Source organism: Lampris incognitus, chromosome 2 (genome assembly GCF_029633865.1).
Source record: "Lampris incognitus isolate fLamInc1 chromosome 2, fLamInc1.hap2, whole genome shotgun sequence".
Taxonomy (NCBI): Eukaryota; Metazoa; Chordata; class Actinopteri; order Lampriformes; family Lampridae; genus Lampris; species Lampris incognitus.
In genome coordinates this window covers 126,688,927-126,706,176 of record NC_079212.1, presented here as the reverse complement: position 1 = coordinate 126,706,176, position 17,250 = coordinate 126,688,927, and the positions used below count along the sequence as shown (strand labels likewise).

Sequence of the window (17,250 nt, the reverse complement as noted above, 5' to 3'; positions counted from 1 at the left end):
GTCTTGTTCTTATTTTGTAGTTTGCAAGACCTACCTCTGGTGAAGTTCAAACATCAAACGATAGTGATAGAACAAGCAAATAAATATATCAACCGTAACTAAAAAAAAATAAAAAATGCTAAGACAACATCGGAACCTAACCTCTTGGGGGCGTTGCAATGGATTTGAACTGTCTCCTTGCATTGGCTGCTCGACTTGTCCTCCGTAATGTCTGGAACGCAACGTGTAGTTCCGCCCAGAGGGTGACATCGAAGTACTAGTTGAAGGAGAAGAAGCAGGCGGCAAAGAACAGTCAGTTTTACCTTTGAACACTACCAGCTGACACACACGCCAGGGGAAATTGACTGGGATCCAGCGATACGTATTTTTCTTCACGGCGGTAAGTAGAGATATATCCAAGACAAGATTTCTTTTTTTTCTTTCTATTTTAACACAGATGTGTCCGATGCGAGATGAGAGAAGCAACCCCCTGTTCGTATTCCTCAGCGTGCATGTGTTGAATCATGTAATCAAAACGGAGAGGACTCGCGGATTGATCCGACCGTCGACGATTCCGGGCTGTACTAATTCCAAACAAACAAAAAGAAAGAGAGGCAAAACCTGACGAGATCCGCTACACAAGTGTAAAGGAAGCGGTGTACGCAGGATCTGCAGTTCGCATGCGTTCGTACTCCGCTAATGAATCGGGTCGACTTCGCTGTCGCTCGTCTTCCAACTGTGATGCGACAGACGGGATAGTTTCAGACGGCACCACGATTTCACCGCAGCCGGTTCGCTGTTTTTTTCTTGGTCGTTTTTCACACGTAACATCACGACCTTACGAGGGGATGACTTGGACGTGTAAGCGCAGATGGTTCCGCCTTGTGAAACGTGTAGTCGACATGTCATGGTCATGGTCACGATCCTCGGCACCACGAGATATCGCAGTTTATCCGAAGTTCAGAGGGGAAGCCTCAAAGTAGGCCCTAGATGCCGGCTCTCATCGTCTCTCTCTAAAATTACATTTCTTTGTTGGGGATATCGCATCCACGGCGAACATCGGACACGGCCTGACCGATCTTATCATGTAGATTGTTTGTTTGTGTTTAGTTTTTGTTAGTTGTTTTTTTTTTTGTAGCTCGCAACTGGTTGCGTGCAGGTGACACATCCCTCTGCACAGTATGATGGATGACAATGTCACCAGACGCCATGCGAAGGTCATACAGGTAGTGGTGGGTGGGGCTTGTGCTCTACTAGGCGTCCATCAGGTGTTTCCCTTAAGGTGGTCTGGACTAGAATCAACGTGATCTGCGCACTACGGATGGCGCTTACACAACAAGTAATACACCAGCTTTTGTTGTCATTCACAACAGTGCGGCAATTTAAAGTCTGTGGTGAGATCCTATGGAGATAACTACTTGGGAAATAACTAGAAGCTACTCTGTGTGGGTGGGGGAGGGGACATTTGCTTTGAAAGCAGGAATAGGGATAGATAGTAAATCGTTTGGCTTGTTCAACTTTTATTTGTCCCCGAAGGGCAGTTAGTATTGCCGCATAAAGTGCAACATAAAAAAATCAACACAAGATCACAGCAGTAAGAGTAACACAGACTGCATCAATGAACAAGCATGAACATCGGAACAACAATAAGTGTAATACAATGATGACTACCCTGTTATCACTATACATAAAGTATGACCAGCATTCAGTTACAGTCAAAATAAAACAATGCCGTTGTTGTCATCTTTTGGAAGGAGACTACACCCGCTCAATGTTGCAACCTAATCTTTAACAGGTGGGAGTGTCAAAGTTGATGATTAATCCAAAAGTTTTACCTCAGAGGAGATTGAGATGAGTTCTGTACTGTCTGACTTGGCTCATGTTTATCGACCTACAGGAATTTTTTCTTTGGCTCAGGCAAAACCTTTTGAGATTGAAGCATCTATTTTGAATTGCAGAAAATGTCTCGTTGTGCTTTATACCAAAACCTTTTTTTTTCCTCCATTTTTGATGGGGCCTACAGTTACTACTACAGTTGTCACTGCTTCTGCGTAGAGGAATTTCTATGGGGAATTCCAGAGTTAGGGATGAATGTCAGGGAGCGATGCTCGCTGGAGAGCTGAAAGACATAATTAAGCCGTGGAGCTGACAGTCAGCTAGCCTTGTGTTCACACTTACCTCAGCATCACTGTCTCTCTGCATCAATGCTGGTGGGTGAAAACACAGCCCGCGCAAGGAAATGGACATTAAACCTGACTTATCGGAGAAAACATCAATGTTGAAAGTGCTTTGTTGTCTCATGCCCGGTAATGCTTTTCAGTTGTTTGCTGTGGCTGGCAATTAACCAGAATGTAAACTGCTGTTCCAGCACAGTTATGGTTTTATTAATCCCATCTTGTTTTGTTGTTGTTGTTTTTTTTAGATAGTGGTTAGATTGTCGGTAGCCTGAGTAGGGAACTGTATTGTGTGATTATTTTATAGCCTGGCTTTTTCTCTCGCAGTTCGTCTGCCACGGTTTTGTTTTTCGTAACTAAACTGTGTCTGTAATTCAAGCTCTGTCAGGCCTCAAGTTACAGTACAAGCCTCGCACAGCAGCTTCGAGCTCTGGGAAGGAAAAACAGCTGATGCACACACGCCACTTTTTCCTGGGTGACTTCCTAAGTGGCATCTGTAAGCATACCTAAATCATGTACCAGAATGGCGATCCCATAAATCTCTGCTTTATCATCCAAAATTGCCTTAACAGTGTGAAAATAAACATGTCCAGGGAGGCCTGAGTGGCTGTAGTGAAGGATGGACTCACTTGAAATCTAGTTGTTCTCATTACCTTCACCAAGGAGGTAATGTGTCTGCCCTTGTCTGTCTTGCTTGTCAGCAAGCTATCTGGAAAACAGACAGATGGATCCTCACAAGAATCTCATCAGCAGGTGGGTCTCAGGTGGAAGAACAATAGTTTTTTTTTTTTTTTTGGTGGTGATCCGGAAATGGATCCAGGGCCCCCCCCCCTCCGGTATTATGTTTAACATTCGGAGATTTTGGTTGATATCTTGAAAAGAAATAGAAAGGTTAGTCTGGAAGAAAATGGACATAAATATTCCATGATGCTTTATCCATAGATGGAGGACAGGCTAAGGATTCTAATTATGTAAATAACTAAAGATAAAATGGTCTGTCCTGGGTTTAGCACAGCACTTGGCGCTAACGGTTCAGCCTTGGCGGAGGTGTGCACGCTCCTAGTGCTCTTGTTTTTTTGTGTAACGGGTTTATCTGCCTTTATCTTTTTTTTTTTTTTTTTTATAAATTTATTTCTGATTTTTCCCTTTTTCTCCCAATTTAGTGGCCAATCGATCCCTATTTTAATTCAAACACCCACCCTCGCACTGTATGCGTTCGCCAACTGCATCTCTCCGGCCGGCAGTCTCGAAGGAGACGCCTCCCCACTTTCGTGACAAGGCGACTCCAAGCCGAACCACTGTTTTTCCGACACACACAGAGACGCATTCACGTGACGAACACAAGCCGACTCCGCCCCCCTCCCGAAGACAGCGTTGCCAATGATCGCTGCTTCGTCGAGTCCAGCCATAGTCGGATCTGACGAGACCGGGGCGCGAACCCCAGTCCCCAGTGGGCAACTGCATCGACACAGAGCCGATGCTTAGACCGCTACACCACCGCGGACTCGCCTTTATCTTTTTAATTCAATCTGAATCAATTAACTCGTAGCACAAGTGATCGTAGGTAATGGCAGAATGGTCTTGTTATGGGGGCGTCTTGGTGGCTCCCCTGCTAGATCGCATACCACATAAGGCTGAGTCCTTACAACAGTGGCACTGGGTTCGAATCCGGCCCGGGCCCTTGCTGCATGTCATCCCCTCTCTCCCCTGCCTTTTGTCTCTCTACTATCGCTATCGAGTAAAGGTGCAAATGACAAAAAAAGAATCTTTAAAAAAAAAAAAAAAGAACGGTCTTTTTACATGAAACTATTTTTCCATATATTTGTTGCACATCCAGGTATTCATTCATATTTCACCCCCTTTTCTCATTGACTACTACGTCAGTCATGATAACCATACATTTGCCCTGTTGCCCTTCGAATACAACAAATGTCATCAGATTTGTGTGTTTCTTTGCAGGACATTGAAGCCATTTATAAAAATCCTGACTATGGCCGGACTCTATGAAGCAGCAATAATTGGCAACGCTGTCTTCGGGAGGGGGGGCGGAGTCAGCTTGTGTTCGTCACATGAATGCGTCTCTGTGTGTGTCGGGAAAAGCAGTGGTTCGGCCTGGATTCGCCTTGTCACAGAAGTGACGAGCGTCTCCTTCGAGACTGCCGGCTGGAGAGATGCAGTTGGCGAACGCATACAGTACAAGGGTGGGTGTTTGAATTAAAATAGGGATCGATTGGCCACTAAATTGGCAGAAAAGGGGAAAAATCAGAAATAACAGATGGTCACTAGAAGGCTTGTGTGAACCAGCTGCCACATTCAGGCCACAGGTTGCATGGGCATTTTGTTCAATCGCACCTTTTGCTGGAGGGAGGACTCTGGTTTCTTTATTGGGGTCAGCACTTGTATCAGCAGTGGTAAGGCCAAAGGAGGGCTTAAGGAGAGAAAGGGGTTGAATAAGAGAGAGGGAGGAGCACAAAGGTGGTTAGCTTGTTGAGCCAAAGTGATGGATCCAATCCAGGTTGGACCTCTGGATGCTTTAGGCTGTCCTTAATTGCTATTGATCATTTAGGATTATGTACTAGAACGGCCAGTGTCATACATTTACGTGGTTACAGTTGAAATGAGAGCATACACTGCGGTTGTGTTATTGCTGCAAAGTAAAAGGGACTGACGGCATCAGAGACTGGCGTGAACAAACACTGCATCACATTGAACAACCCCATAAGTGTTTTAGGGGCTGTTTTGACTTACGGTTGGCTACTTTTTTCCTTGTTCCATTTGTCACGTAGTGAGAAATAAGGGTTGTGTTTCTCCTCCCATTTCCTTTTCATGAGGGCTTTTTAGCATCTAGAACAACATCAAAGCTATCTGGCAAGCCTGCTGGTTTAAGCATCTGAACCGTATAAACACAACACGCAGCAATGCCGGTGATTTTACTGAATCACAGTTCACATGAAGAAAACGATTCCTAAAACAATCTCCTTAGGCAATACTCTATGGATTGCGCAGGAATGGGAATACAGATATGCATCTGTTGGTCAGTGATGCCTCCTCACATCAGTATGTAGTCTGTCTGTGTTCCTCGTGCAGAGCAGCATGTCATCTTCCCATAGAGCTGATCAGGTTGGGGATTGTGGCCTGTGGAGTTCTGTCCGGCTCCTCTGCAGTCGTAGTTCTCCAGCCTAATCAGATGGCATAGTAACTTGTAAGTAAAAGTCTCTCTCGCACAGCGTTATGGAAGAGAGGTTAGGTGTACGGTTTGGGTTAATTGTAAACCACTGTCATGGCAATAGCATGACAAGTGTCATTGGTTGAAAGTGTAAGCTGGTTAACTATTAACTAAGTGGCTGTGCAAAACTGGTGGATGTAGGTGGGAACGGACTCAGCCCATAGTACACTGACAGTGCTTTCCAGACATGCTGACATATCTGCGTATACAGGCTGTGGAAGAACTGACACATTTGATCTTCAAGGAATAGTGTACAGATCCTTGCGACATAGGGCAGTGATTAAATGGTATGTATGACATTTGGCCTCAAGATCTCGTCATTTTGGGGCGTCCGGATAGCGTAGCGGTCTATTCCGTTGCCTACTAACACGGGGATCACCAGTTTGAATCCCCATGTTGCCTCCGGCTTGGTTGGGGGTCCCTACAGACACAATTGGCCGTGTCTGCGGGTGGGAAGCCGGATGTGGGTGTGTGTCCTGGTCGCTGCACTAGCGCCTCCTCTGGTCGGTTGGGGCGCCTCTAGGGGGCAGGGGGAACTGGGGGGAATAGCGTGATCCTCCCACGCGCTACGTCCCCCTGGTGAAACTCCTCATTGTCAGGTGAAAAAGACGTATCGGAGGAGGCATGTGGTAGTCTGCAGCGCTCCCTGGATCGGCAGAGGGGGTGGAGCAGTGACCAGGACAGCTCGGAAGAGTGGGGTAATTGGCCATGTACGATGGGGGAGAAAAGGCGGGGGGATCTCGTCATTTTATTTGCCTTTTGCTTAGGCAGAATCAGGTATAGAATCTAGCATCTTTTATATTTCAGCTTACAAAACACGGGGCCAAACATTTACACGTTTTTTGTTTTTTTAAACTGTCGGTGTTTATGTCAAGGTACTCCTTAACCCTTATTGTTTTCACAGGGTTTATTTAGTGTTGATTATTGTCCATCCTTATTTACTTCACCCACTGTTAAAGTAAAGGTGATCGTCTTCTGAAAACTCAGAGCTTTGCTGCTCTGTGCATTTCCATTTAGAGAAGGAAAAGGAGACTTTTCCAAGCCCTCTTCTGAGCCAAATCCCTGTTGGTCATAGATATGAATGAGCTGGCATTCCCACAACGCACACTCCCCACACAGTTAAGCACTAAGCAGGTTGCAAACACATTTACCAGGGCTCAGGATGGGCCTTATTGCAGCTTGGGGGCAGCAGTAGCTCAGAGGTTTAAGTGGTTGTTAAGTAAATGGAAGGTTGCTGGTTCGAGTCCCGTTTCCTCTTACGCAAAGCAAGGGGGAACCAGGAATGTGAGGCATTAAGTGCAAAGCGTGCTCTGTAGAGTGCTCTGTAGAGTAGAAAAGCGCCATATAAATGTAGTCCATATACCATGGATGATTTCATCCCTAGCCTGTCCTGACGTTCTGGGGAATGTCCAGACATATGAAATGCTTTAGCGGCTGTAATTCTGAAGGAGCAAATATCAGATGCCATGTCCAGCCTGGCTTCCTCAGGCTGTCTTTTGGTAAGAAGCGGTTTGAAATATGAGGACAACACATAAAAATTAAAGTATGTATAAAAAAAGTGAGCGTGTGCTACTCACAGAGATATGCTTATTGCCCAAGTGTGTGTGGTGGCGTGCTTGGGAGTTGTGCCCCATATGCGCCATGTGTTTAGCATATATCCCGTGTGGATTGTTACAAACAGAGAACCTAAGCTGTCTTTTATTCATTTATTTTTTTTGATGAGACTCTTTATGGCTTTTTGCTCTGTTTGAAGTAAATCACCGCAGGCAGGGATCTCATCCCTAACTATGGTATCCTCTCGGCCTGTGTCGGGTGGCACAACATATCCCCTTTAGCTTTTGTCGAAGTGGCGTGTTGGTCAAGGCTGGGCGCTCTGAATTCCGAGTGCATTACAAGTTGTGTGGCCTGTCATGATGAACAGAGGATGGCTTTATGTAAATGATGGTGAAAAGGTCAATCCATCTTCATGCTGCCACTGGCGGAGCTCTAAGGAGAGATGGGGAGTGGCAGCCCCAGCGGTTGTCAAGGACACGGCTGACCTCCACTGAGAGGAGTCTGGAGAGAAGGCGCCAGCATCTAAACGGGGAGGGATGGCCCGCCCCTTGTGTTTTGCTGGAAAATGGCGCTGTCATGCATCAGTCATCATGACAGCTGAGCTGGCCACAAGGATGACTCTATTAAGCGGGAGAGTTTGTTAGAAAATGGGCAGTTAATAAGCAAGGGCTTTTAATATGTCTTTATTATTGCCGGTGTTTCATGGAACCCAAGTGTTTCCATTCAGCATTGGGCTTTAATGACGTCATGGTGGGGTAAGCTAGCAGTTTGCTACCATTTTAGTGGCCAAGCCACAAACAGTGTCTCACTGTTGCCTCCCCTAAAACCACTCCCTGGTCAGGTGGGATGTGGCCTGTAAGTTCCGCTTGGCTCCCCACAGATGGCCTCTGCTGTGGAAACCCTGATGTGGAAGGAGAGCTGCGTCACACAGCTGATTTCCAGGATACAGTCGCACACAAACATAAATTCATACACACACACGCACACACACACGCACACACACTTGGCAAGCATTTTCTTTCTTGTGCACTTTCTCATTTTACTCTTGCTCTGTCCCCACACTGTCCACCTGTACTATGTGCACGAGTGAGCATGGCGGAGAGGAATTCCCCACAGGCAGACAGGCTGGCAGGCAGGCAGGCAGGCAGCAGAGGCGAGGAAGTACTCCATTAGCGGCACTGAGTGCAGGGCCAATATGCTCAAGCCATTCAGCCTTATTTATGGCTGGACAGTAGCAGGAGCAGTGTAGACAGTGGCAAGTCATTAAGGCGGGCTCATACCTTTCTCTGACCCCTCTTCTAGATCACTTCGGATGTATTGGGACTCATCTACTCACTTTGTTTGGGACCTGTATCGATTTGTTTACGATACACGCCATGTGGCTGCCACTGTCCAAATTGCTATGTGTCCCAATTCTATTACGTGTCCATTAATCATAATTTTGGCACATGAGCTGTGAAAAAGCCAAACGTTATTCGTTTGTATTTGGCTGGCATGAAATAAATATGTTTTTGCCGTTTGCCAGGCATATATCCTGTAATGTTCAGCCCAAAGATCTGTACAATGGAGGTTATTATCAAGTAACTAGCTATGAGAATATGAGCGAGGGAGAGAGTGTGAAAGAGAGGGAACGCAAAGGCTTCTAACAATCAGATTTCATCCACCCAAAGGACACTCTCAAAAGCGATATGCAGCTTAGCGCACAGACCGCTCCATAAGTTATACATGAAGACCAAAATAGACCCTGGCTGACTTGTGTGAGAAGCTGTAGAACGTACCGTGGAGCGTGGATGTAGGAACATGTGAAGCGGCTCACATACAACCCTTCCGTGTCCAAAGACAGGACCCTGGCCTGCCTCACATGTCATGCTTATACAATTTTTAATAGCAGCTACTTACACCTGCTCGTTGGATGTGATGCTCAATAGAGTTTCTTGTTTTCGTTCTTGCCGAACTAAAACATCACTTCACGAATGGAAAATATCGATGTGGATCTGCAAGCGACGTCAGTGCGGTAAATTTAGCACGCAGACATCCGTGGAAATCATGACAAATAATGATTTGGCCCATCGCATCCCATTAGGTAGACTTTATGTTGTGTGTGTGTGTGTGTGTGTGTGTGTTAGAAGAAAGGGAGAGTGTAGGTATAAATATATTAAAACGGAGTCAACCCTGCTGATGGTGCTGACAGATACGAGGCTGTAAGTCAGTGCGGCCAGAGCTTTTTTCTTTTTTTTTCTTCTTTTTAATCACATAAGACCATCAGCGGATAAAGTGGTCCAACAAAAGCTAATGCAATTCTTTAAAAGCCTTCACAGAGTAAGGACAGGGATGTCGAAGTCAGTGGACCTGTAATAAAGGAGTGTGTGTGTGTGTGTACATGTGTACAAGCATCTTTGCGTGTATGCCCAGACTGCATGGGCTTGGTGGGGATTTTCTACGCAGTGTGTAGCAGCAGCACATTGCGCTCACACGTGGTCTGAGACCGTGACCGGGTGTGTAGTCTACACGCTCGTGCACGTGTTGAGTTTATTGGTGGATGACAGGAACTGTCCCCAATCCTCAGCGGATTTACGGGTGGGGGCGGTGGTCAGGTCTCCCCTTTTGGCAGATGGATCAGAGACAAGGCTGCTGTTTGCCAGTGAAGAGCTGTACTAACCCAACCAGGCTTTCACTCATACGCACACACACACACACACACACACACACACACACACACACACACACACACACACACACACACACACACACACACACACACACACACACATAAATTTAAGAGATTGCAGAACAGGATTTCTTCTGGTATCGTGGGCAAGGTTCTGTTAGTACAGAGTCAGTAAGCAGAAGGCCGCTCAGCAGTGGACTAGTTTGATGGTGTTTGTTAGACAGATGCCTGACAGATGCTTTGAAGAGACCGAGACCTAGAAACTGAGGACAAGGTCATGGATTTCCTCCCTTTCAGAGCTGTTTTATCCCCCCCCCCCGCCACACACACACATATTTAATATTAAACCTCGCCTTGAGTTAGTGCCTCGTCAAGAGCACTTGCACTATCGTTCTGCTGTGTGTGATACTCCTGTATCATCAAAAGCAGAAGCTGAACAACCATTTTGAATTATTATGTGTAGGAGGCATAGGATATTAAATCTGAAAGAGACCTGAAGAGCCTCTCTGCATGTTTTGTTTTTCAATATAGAATATGATTTGACTAAATTACAGTAATGCAGACTCTTTTTTTAGGGGGGGTTTCTCCCCCCTTTTCTCCCCCATTTTCTCCCTAATTGTACTTGGCCAATTACCCCACACTTCCGAGCCGTCCTGGTCACTGCTCCACCCCCTCTGCCGATCCGGGGAGGGCTGCAGACTTGCCACATGCCTCCTCCAATACATGTCTTTTCACCTGACAGTGAAGAGTTTCGCCAGGGGGCCGTAGCGCATGGGAGGATCACGCTATCCCCCCCCCCCCAAACAAGCAACCCAACTGACCAGAGGAGGCGCTAGTGCAGTGACCAGGACACATACCCACAGCCAGCTTCCCACCCACAGACACGGCCAATTGTGTCTGTAGGGACCCCCAACCAAGCCAGAGGTAACACAGGGATTTGAACTGGCGATCCCCCGTGTTGGCAGGCAACGGAATAGACCGCTACGCTACCCGGAGGCCCCACCTTTTTTTTCTTTTTTTTTTTAAATCCTGGAAGGACTGTGGCATAGAGGAGGAAGCACTGTTCTCTTGATTAACAAAGCTCTGAAAATAGCTACTCTGGTAGAATGAATTGCTCTCCCACTGATTTACAATGCGTCAAGAATTGATTTCCAGCCGTCTTAAAAGGCAATGGGAAATCGTTTTGGCAGTCTCTTATTAGCTGGTCATTTGCATTCCCCTCATTTATATTACTTTGCATTAACAACCTTTATGTTGTTTTGTTTTTGTAATTACTGGGCTTTTGAAAACTGTTTACAGTAAAACATTTAGTTTAGAACTGGGAATTAATTTGTACTTTTTAAGACAGAGTATTGGATAAGGGTTAGGGTTAGGTTTAGGGTCATGGTAGTGACCCTCACTACCCTAGGGTTAGGGTAGTATTGGATAAGGTCAGACTTGATAAAAGCCATACTGTGACAACGTAAGAAACCAAAGAATGCCACATCATAGTCCTTGCTATTGTTAAATTGTCTAAAGTAGAAAATGTTGGTCTGTCTTCTTTGCATCAGAACAGTCTTGTGTGCAGTAAGGAGGATGATAGTCGTCTCTCGAGAACACTGTCCTTTTAATTAAGTAGACTAGGAGCACAAGGAGGGCCGGGAGTGCATGTGTGTTCTCTGGCTTTCATCTGTGAGAACTGTCCTGCACTATATTGGACCAGCCTATGATGGAGGGCAAAAGAACCAGTTTTAGACCGTGCCCTCATCCGCGCTGCTGTTTGATCTGCCCACTCCACAAATCAATGACCAATCCAGCAAGGCCAGAATATTGCCTAAGTACTGGGCGATAAAACAACAGTGGTAATTATTATTATCATTATCATTTTTTTAAAGATTTCTCCCCAATTCTACTTGGCCATTTGCCCTATTTTAGGAGCCATCCTGGTCGCTGCTCCACCCCTCTGCTGATCCGGGGAGGGCTGCAGACTACCACATGCCTCCTCCGATACATGTGGAGTCACCAGCCGCTTCTTTTCACCTGACAGTGAGGAGTTTCACCAGGGGGACGTAGCGTGTGGGAGGATCACGCTATTCCCCCCAGTTCCCCCGGAGCAGGCACCCTGACCTGAGAGAAGGCTCTAGTGCAGCGACCAGGTCACACACCCACATTCGGCTCCCCAACCGCAGACACAGCCAATTGTGTCAGTAGGGGTGCCCAACCAAGCCGGAGGTAACATGGGGATTCGAACCGGCGATCCCAGTGGTGGTAGGCAACGGAATAGACCGCTACGCTACCCGGACCTTTTGACTTTTTTCTTTGTTGTCACAGGTATTATGTTTACTGAAAGAGGATGGTGCCAGAAGTTTTCTTGAAGCATTTTTTTTAACTTTCTGAAATCTCAAGATAGAACTCATTAACGTCTGATAACCTCATGATCACAATTTCAGCTGTATCACCCAACACTAATTCATCTTCTCTCTTTTTCTCACCCCTGTAGCCATTGCCCTAACAGGAAGGGGGAGAGGGTGAAAATGCCAAATGAGGGGATTTGCCTGTGGTAATTCTCTTACCAAATGCCCTGGGTTAGGGCATTAATCTAGAACTGAGCCTCGTCACAGTCCGATAGCGCAGGTTAACTCTGGCACAGATTACAGCCTCCCCTGACTGATCACTGTAAACACTGGCAGGTTCTGCAAGGAGGGGGAGAGCCTTCTAGTGATGTGTCCCCGGGCAGAATTGCGTTACAGCGTATAGGCAATGTTTCATAGGTAGCTGCCAAGAAATAAGTATAGTTTTTAGATGGGAAGCACCTCATGAACCTGGCTTCTAACTCCCTCACTCACTCATGAACTGACATTTAAGGGCGGTACACCCCAAGAACGTTAACTGTAACGATGTGAGCGTCCACACCGATAAAGGATAGCATTCTGGAAACAGTGGGACCAAGCACGTGCTGCGCACTCCAGCTGTGTCAACAGCTTAGGAAAATGGATATTGATAGATAAAATGGATATTGATGACCTGTTACTGCTGTATGTTGCACAGAGAAAGAAAAGGAAAACCAGGAGGGTATGCATTCACGAAATTCTTCAAAGAAGAGAGGAGTTGGGAGAATCCTAGACGCACAAGTCAGTCTCTATAAACGCTTCGCTCAACTAGAGTCAGATGACAATCTCCCAGTTTTCCTCGCTAAAACTGGGTGGAAGCAATTAGATTTAAAAAGAAAAACCTGCATTGCAAAACCAATCCAAAGTCTTTAGGGTGGCCCTTCATATTGGGGCGGTGATATGCAGAAGTCGTGTGCTTTCTAAACATGTTTCAGTACAAGTTTGTCCATCACTTAGTCAATAACCAATGTATTGTAGTTACACAGAGCTGCAAAGGTGACCCATCCTTTGTCCTTTATACTTTTAATGAGACAGTTACTGAAAACAGTTGCTACAGCCCCTGTTAAGACACTTCTGTCCAAATGTTGGATTTGTCTGAATTTTCTCAGATGAAACCACAGTGTTAGCCAGACACAGCCTTTGATTTTGTACAGGGTTTTGCCTAATAAAAAAACAAATAGAATGATGGCTCCAGTCTCATGCCTTTTCTTCCATCCTGTTCTGAGCCTGGTTCAAAGGAGTTTTTTTTTTTAAAATCCCTATTGTAACAAGTTAAATTAGAAATAAGAGCATTTAGTTTATACAAATGTGTATGACTGATATTCTCACTTTCTTGGTGGGTGTTACTAGCTAGGTAGGTCTTCAGAGTGTGGTTGCAGATCAAAGCCCCATTTCCTAAAAGCATTTTGGGAAATGAAGTCCAGTCTAGTAGGGATTAATGTTGCAGCATATTCAAGTAATTAACAACCGCAACAGCTTGCAGTAAGGGTTATCATTGTAATTTTAACAAACAACATTGAAGACAGTGACTCAAAGTTGTTTTTTTTCTAAGCAACTACTACTACTTCTTTTTAGGCAAAAGCTCCCAATATTTATTATTGTTGATAATGTATGCAACATCTATATGGTGTTTTTACAACACTGGAGCAAATTTGCAATAGGTTCTGTAAATTAGGGCTGGGCTTCCCAGGGCACATGTAGCTTCAGTAACTACATATAATTAAGTAAAGCTCAATTAATGCGGCACGGTGGCGCAGTGGCTAGCGCGGTCGCCTCACAGCAAGAAGGTTCTGGGTTCGAGCCCTGGGGTAGTCCAACCTTGGAGGGTTGTCCCGGGTCATCCTCTGTGTGGAGTTTGCATGTTCTCCCCGTGTCTGCGTGGGTTTCCTCCGGGTGCTCTGGTTTCCTCCCATAGTCCAAAGACATGTAGGTCAGGTGAATCAGCCATACTAAATTTTCCCTAGGTGTGAATGTATGTGTGTGTGTTGGCCCTGTGTGATGGCCTGGCGGCCTGTCCAGGGTGTCTCCCTGCCTGCCACCCAATGACGGCTGGAATAGGCTCCAGCGTCCCTGAGAGCAGGATAAGCAGTTCGGATAATGAATGATTGGATGGAATAAATTAAATGCCACAACTTGTTTTGACAGCTGCTGGACAAATGGTCTCTTTAACTCCAAGGAAGCCTCCAGGTGTAATTTAGACATTAAAAATGAGAATTTATTTTAAAATTTCAAAAAGCCACTAAAAACCCAAGCCATGGTCAGTATTCAGGACTTTTCGTTTATCTCCTAAAGTTTAGCGTCAGCAGAGCTACTGATTATTCAAATACACATCAAGGTAAAGTATGTTAAGCTGATCAAAACAAGTTAAATTAGCCTGGTGACGTATGACTTTGCTTCACAGTAATTAACACATTTTAATGCTGGAAACATAGAGGAAGAAACACCACTTGTCATGGTAGGGCATGGTACTGACTGAAATGTTAGTGTTACAGCATTTTTACATTGCTGGATTCCATTCTGTTATGGTTGGGTTGTACTTGAAATGCAAAACAGATATGTTGTAATAAATATTTTGAGTTTTTAAAAACAACTTTGAGTCACTGTCTTCACGGTTGTTTGTTAAAATTACAATAATAACCCTTACTGCAAGCTGTTGCAGTTGTTAATTACTTGAATATGCTACAACAGTAATCCCTACTATATACACTATGATGATGATGATGATTATTATTATTGCTAGACTGGACTGCATTTACCAAAATGCTTTTAGGAAATGGGGCTTTGGTCTACAACCACACTCTGAAGATCTACCTTGTTGGTAAGTGAGAATATCAGTCATACATGTTTGTGTAAACTGAATGCTGCTATTTCTAATTTAACTTGTTATAATATGGATTAAAAAAAACGGTCCCTTAGAACAAGGCTCAGGGAAGGGCGAACGAAAAGGCATGAGAAAGGAGGCATCATTCCATTTGTTCTTTATTGGACAAAATAAAATTACAAAATCAATATCAGTAATAAAGTACAAAATCAAAGGCTGTGTCTGCCTAACACTAGTTTCACCTGAGAAAGTTCAGACAAATCCCACATTTGGGCTGAAGTGTCTTACAGAGGTTGTAGCAAGTGTTTTGAGTAACTTCCTCATGAAAAGTACAAAGGACCAAGGATGGGCCACCTTTGCAGCTATGTGTAACTACAATACATTGGTTACTGGCTAAATGATGGACAAACTGGTACTGAAACATGTTTAAAAAGACAGTTGTAAATGTGGAGTGTTTGTTGCAGAAAAGTGCTGAAGGAATGTCATGAGTTGCTCTGCAGGGAGCACAGTCAGGGAGCAGGATGACCACAGCATCATTACAGGAGACATGAGGGAAAAGAGGGATTTTAATTCAACAGCTCAGATCATACATCACTAAGCTGCTGGAGCATCTACACAGAAACATTTAGATGTGTATAGCACCACTTTTTCCTGACTCAAAAGTATGCATTTATCTGGGCTGGGGAGAGGACTTCTCAGCTAATCAACTTTACCGTGATAGTCTATCTTCTACAATCTGACTTTGTTTTTTATTTTAGTCTGTGTAGCATCTGCATCTGCAAGTGTTTACGAAGCATGGACACATTGTATAACAAGGCTAATGTTAGCTACATAGGCTAGTGCAATTAGTTTTGTTTTTTTTGTTGTTTTTTTTTTGTCATGTGCAATACGGGAAAATCACTATATATGGTTCTCAAACTATATGTCGTATATTTACATAAACATAGTCAAGGGAGGCGCCGGCCCAGGTAAATGCATACTGTGAGTCAAGAGAAAATGGTGCTATACACATCTAAGTGTTTAGCATGCAGACGTATCAAATCGATACCCTGGATGTAACTCCAGTTCTATGAGTATGTGCGTAGCCTTCTAATTGGCTTTGCTATTGGTCTACCCCCTCGAGGCTCTGCCTCAGCACCTGAGACGGATCTTTTCCCTCACTATCCAATCAAGTGGTAGGAGCCACACAGCGCCCGTCCGCTTATAAAACCCCAGTGTCTCTGCAGCTTGTCTTCCTTTGAACTCAGCAATAAAGACTGGGGGCAGCTTGGCTAGAGATTAGAGGGCTATGCACATACTCAGAACTGGAGTTACATCCAGGGTAACTACTATTTCTATGTCTTACATGCGCCGCCCTCTAACAGGCTTTGCTACTGGTTCACACCTAAAGCAAAAGCCATTAGGGATAAATGTACTCCCTGCTGGGCCCGACTGACTAGTCAGACACCAGCCAACACAACACTCCACACAGCAGCAGTCCAACGGTCAAGTGCTGCCCCCTCTGAGGGTCTTGTACCATACTGCACTATAACAGCAGTCCAACGTTTGAGCATTGCCCTACCCGAGGGCCTCGTACTGTATTGCACCAACCCGCCGAGGGCTTGACGTAGCGTTCTTGTCAGTTGACTGAAGAAGAGGCCCCCCTTGACCCTGCACCAAGCACCATATGGGGTACCGCATCAGCAGTCATATCCCTGAGATATGACTGCATGAAGGTCGAAGTGGAGGACCAGGAAGCCACCAAGCAGCTGTCTTCCACTGACACTCCTCTGAAAAGTGCCAGAGGATGTGGTGCCCCTCATAGAATGCGCCCTGAGGCCCACAGGGGCGGGGTGGCCCATAGCATCATGACTCTTGCAGATTGCATCACAAATACAGTGGGTGAGCCCTTGCACCAACAGAGGAGCCCTCTGAGCCCAACCGCCATGGCAGATGAATAGTTGGTCGGAATTCCTGACCGTCGTGGAGTGCTCACCATAAAAGTGCCCTCACCGGACACAGGGTGTGGACGCGCTCCTCCTCCTTGTTAGCATGAGGTGGAGGAAAGAACGCTCTCAGATGGATGACTCTCGGCCTGAATGAGGAGGTGATGACCTTCAGCTGGAAGGACAGGTTGGGGCGCAATTCCATCGACCCCTAGTCGTCACTGAAAGATATGCAGGAGGGGATATACTGACAAGATACATGGATCCCCCACCATCTCGGCCAGAGAAAGAGCCAGCACAACGGGCATCCTGATAGATAACAACTCCAAGTCTGTCTGGCCAAGTGGCTCAAACGGTGGGCCAGCAAACCTGCAGACGGCTCTGCTTCCAGAACCGTCTGCAGGTCCCACTGAGGAACAAGGTGTCGAGTAAGAGGCCTCAGCCTATGGACTCCCATCAAGAAGTGCTTGACCAAGGGGTGGCTACTGATTGTGAAGTGGTCAAACCCATCATGGCCCACTGTCATCGCTGCTG

The 17,250-nt window shown here is 45.6% G+C and overlaps 1 protein-coding gene across 1 annotated transcript in view; it reads left to right on the top strand.

Annotated features, from left to right (window-relative positions):
- The first annotated feature begins 182 nt into the window (after positions 1–182).
- The window catches only part of LOC130134289 (protein NDRG3-like), a 61,772-nt gene continuing 44,704 nt past the window's right edge, over positions 183–17,250 (top strand). Inside the window, exon 1 of the mRNA XM_056302202.1 lies at positions 183–379. The gene's annotated coding sequence lies outside the window, so the exon portion shown is untranslated. The remainder of the gene's footprint in view (positions 380–17,250) is intronic.